The following is a 4,692-nucleotide window of genomic DNA, read 5'->3' as shown; positions in this document are numbered from 1 at the left end:
CTTAATGAATATGTAACAGTTTAAGAGAGTCCTTAAGTCTACAGTAAAATGAATGGAGGGCGCCTCTGGCAATATTGCCAAGCGCCCCAGCGCTGTGATTTGCCTTTGTTCTACTAATAAATGTTTAATATTAGATTGCTAAAAAATTTAGGGTTTGTATTCATTTCCTTCAGAGAGAGAATAAAGAGAGTAAAGAGAGAGTAAAGAGAGAATAAAGAAAAAGAGAGAGAGTAAAGAGAGAGAGAAAAGAGAATAAAGAAAGAAAGACAAAAGAGAGAGTAAAGAGAGAGGGAATAAAGAGAGAGTGGAAAAGACAGAGACGATAAGGAGAAAGAGAATAGAGTGAGAGTAAAGAGAGAGAGTAAAGAGAGAGAGAATAAAGACAGAGAGAATGAAGACAAATATTGCTGCTAAAGAACGTCCATGCAGTCCCAAACGCCTTCGCACGCCGGCCCCAGTGTCCGTGCTCGGGGCTTGATTTACCAAGATATGAATATCGATCTAATATCGATATCCAGCTGAGACAGACAAAAGCTCTCTAACAGTTTAGAGTTAGAAAGTGAATGTTTTATTGGCGCCGGACAGCGGCGTGGAACAGCTTCCTAATGCACAGTGTCCAGCTATGAACGGTTACCGAGTTCATTTATCCACAAAAGTGATGAATATCCAAAATACAAATACATATTTATAACAATGACCCCTCCCATTCTCCGCTTCGTATGGAAATGAGCTTTAATGTCATTAAGCAAGCCTAGTGCGTGCTCTGAATTGAGTCGCTGCTCTCGAATTGGGTTGGTGGTCCCAGACTGATGAAGTAAGCTCATCTCCCTCACTTTCACCTTTTTTGCCTTTCTGAACTTTAACAGTCTTAATTACTTTAGTGACCTCCAAATTTCCTCTTGTGTGACTTTTGAATAGGCTCCCACAGAGGGAGGAAATTGGGAATTGTCCTTGTTCCCTAGACCAACTGATCAATATTTCTGTTCCTCGTTCTAAGCACAGCTAAACAAACACACAAATGACAGATCATCAATTATTTAGTAATCAACTACTAACATCTTAAAAACCATTTCAAATCTAGCTCTCTTAACTATTTGAATTACCTCTAGTCCAGCTCAAATTCTTTCTTATTCTAACTAATTTCAACACAGCTAGCCTATAACTAAAATCTTCTTTTAAATCTGTGTTTCAGGGTGTCACCATGGCCACGGGGCTGCCCCAGGGCAGAAAACCCCTGCGGAGATACCGGGACCGGCTGTGTGAGATGGGACGCCAAACACAACGGGTTTAGTCTCTTTGGGATGAAGAAGTGAGTTTTTCAGTCTATTTGGGATAGAAAACTACTTCTGATTGCATCAGCCTCTTATACATGGGGTTTTAAAAGCATAATAAATACTAAAAAAGAGTAATGATAAATAGCTGTGGTTCAAAAGGCGTAAAGGAATTAGGAGGAACATATCTACTGACAGAAGATTTAATGAAAACTATACTATAAAAAAATCTTCTGCAGTGCTGTCAGTGGGTGTTCTTGGTTTTTATTTTAATTTTGTATTACTTGTTTCCTCTGATCTGCTTTGATTTACAACCATTGAAGATAAAATGACCAATATCGGGAAAAAAATCAACAGTTGGGTGCAAAGCCTCAGAATGAATGTGGAACTAATGGAGGATTCACGTGCTTTAGACACGTGTGTGCACAGGTGCAGAAAAGCATCGCTCCTTTTGGAGGCTGCATTACAGCACACGGGTGGTAAAATCAGATTTACTCCTGTTTTCACAGGCTTCCCGGGCAGCACTTACCAAGGATCTCCTCAAGCGCCCGTCTACGCGCCCCGAATGAAGGGGAAGGCGCTGAACGGCGGCTGCGACCGCCCGCGCAGGGGCAGCGGGGCCGCGGGGCCGGCAGGGCAAACACGGCAAACGATTCCCCGGGCCAGCACCGAGACCAAATCAACTGCTCCGTGCTGCGAAACCCTGCAGAAACCCTGGAACTGGTGGCATTTGTTGGCAATGGCACTTAGGAGCAGCAGTTAACCCTATACCAGCTATTACATTGTACAGGAGGTTATGACCCAGATTACACAGGTATCTTATAACTCAAGCTATATTAGCATCTTGTAATTTGACCCCAGTTATAATGTTAACTACTTAATATCTGCATAGAAAGGTTATTCTTAACATGTTTACACATAATTTACGAGCAGCAGTTTTTTCCTCCTAGTCGTAGAAAGAGGAGGAAATGAGGACATGTAGAGAAAGACAACTTGGCAGCACCAAGGTCAGTGGAAAGAAAGAGGGGCAGGAGATGCTCCCAGCGTCGGAGTCGGGATTTTCTCTGCAAGCCGTGGTGAGGACTAGGATAAAACAGTCTCCCTGGGATCCATGAAGTCCACGGGGGGATGCAGAGATCCACTCCCAGCCCGTGGGAAAAGGTGCTCACGCTGGAGCGGGTGGATGCTACAAAAGCTGTAATCCAGGGGGAGACCTGAACAGGGAGAGAGGGCTCCTGCTTCCAGAGAGAGAGAAAGAGGGCCCTTGCTTCCAAACGGAAGCAGCTGATCCTTAAAAGACTACACCCCATGGACTAATGACCCACGCCTGCAGTTTTGGGAAGGCTGTTTTGCCCGTGGGAGGGACTCATGTTACAGCAGGTTGGGCGGGACTGATACTTGTGAAATTAGAAACACGCTGGAGAAATGCAGAGAACTGTCTCCCTGGGAAGGAGCCCACGGCACAGCAGAAGAAAGAGACTCCCCTCCCTGAGGGAACTGAAGAAAGATCTCAAGTGATGAACTGGCTTAAACACTCCCAGGCCCTGTCTCCGTGCGTTGTTGGAGGAAAAGAGGGAGGGGATGGAGGGGAAAAAAGGTGTTTGAAAGGCTTATTTTCTTCCTCATTATCCTACTCTGTTAATAATAAATTTACTTTATACCTTTAAGTTTGAACCTGTTTTGAACTTAGAATGTTTTTCTCCCAATCCTTATCTCAACTCATGATCACTTCGAGATGATTTTCGTGAGTAGCTGGTATTTTAAACAGTGTCAAACCACGACAGTGGCCCTTGTGTTCCATGTGGCTCCTCTCTGTCACAAGTGACCCTTGGTTCCATGAGATTCCTTTGCCCCACACTGGTGCCCATGTTGCCCTGAGACTGCGCTGTGTCACAATGGACACTGGATTCCACAGGAGCTGGCACGGGCCCAGTGGCACCTGCGTCCTCTGAGGCCCTGCCTTGTCAAAGCAGAGCCTTGGATCCATGAGATTCCATGTTGTCACAATGGCCTGCTGAGTTCCATGAGGCTGTGCTGTGTCACAGTGGACACTGAGATCCACGTGCCCTGGCAATGTCCAAGTGGCACCTGGCTTCCATGAGGCCCCGCTGGGTTTGAAGGTGACACTTTGTTCCCCAAGATTCCATTGTGTCACAGTGGTGTCCTGGGTGCCACAAGGCCCCTCTGTGTCACACTGGAGCCTTGGTTTCTTCAGATTCCATGGTGTCACAGTGGTCTCCTCTGTTCCATTAGGCCTGGCTGTGTCATAATGGACACTTGGGTACCCGAGCAGTGGCAATGTCCCAGTGGCACCATTGTTCCGTGATGCCCTGCTGTGTTACATCTGGCAATTTGTTCCATGAGGTTCCATGGAGTCACAATGGTCACTTGGGTTCCATGAGGCCAGGCTGTTGTGACCACTGACCCTTGTTTCCATGAGATTCCATTGCCCCACAATGTTCTCCTGGGTTCCGAGAGGCCCTACTGTGTCACAATGGCCCCTTGCTTCCATGAACCAAGGCACGGTCCCAGTTGCACTTGGGTTCCATTAAGCCATGCTATGTTCAGGATTGACCCTTGGTTCCATGAGATTCCATTGCCCCACACTGGTCCCCAGGTTGCCCTGAGGCTGCGCTGTGTCACAATGGACACTGGATTCCACAAGAGCTGGCAATGGCCCAGTGGCACCTGCGTCCTCTGAGGCCCTGCCTTGTCAAAGCAGAGCCTTGGATCCATGAGATTCCATGTTGTCACAATGGCCTGCTGAGTTCCATGAGGCTGTGCTGTGTCACAGTGGACACTGAGATCCACGTCCCCGGGCAATGTCCAAGTGGCACCTGGCTTCCATGAGGCCCCGCTGGGTTTGAAGGTGACACTTTGTTCCCCAAGATTCCATTGTGTCACAGTGGTGTCCTGGGTGCCACAAGGCCCCTCTGTGTCACACTGGAGCCTTGGTTCCATGATATTCCATTGTGTCACAGTGGTGTCCTGGGTGCCACGAGGCCCCGCTGCAAAACAGTGCACACTTGGTTCCATGAGATTCCACGGTGTCACAATGGTCTCCTGGGTGCCATGAGGCCTCTCTTTGTAACAGCTGAGACTTGGTTCCCCAAGATTCCCTGGCGTCACTGTGCTCTCCTGTGATCCATCAGGCTCTGCTGTGTCACAGTGGACACTTGCTTCCTCCAAGGCTGCAGATGTCCCAGTGGCACCGGGTTTCCTTCCAGGAGGCCGCACTTTGTCCCAATGGGGCCTTGGTTCCATGAGAATCCAATGTGACCCTGTGCTCCCCTAGGTCCCACGAGGCCTTGCTCTGCCACAATGGCACCTTGTTTCTACAAGGCTGGCAATGTTTTTTGTGGCCCTTGTGTTCCATGGGGCCCCTCTCTGTCACAAGTGACCCTTGGTTCCATGAGATTCC

This window comes from Corvus brachyrhynchos, unplaced genomic scaffold (genome assembly GCF_000691975.1).
Source record: "Corvus brachyrhynchos isolate BGI_N302 unplaced genomic scaffold, ASM69197v1 scaffold461, whole genome shotgun sequence".
Taxonomy (NCBI): Eukaryota; Metazoa; Chordata; class Aves; order Passeriformes; family Corvidae; genus Corvus; species Corvus brachyrhynchos.
The sequence above is the reverse complement of the archived record's forward strand: the minus strand, read 5'-3'. Positions refer to the sequence as shown.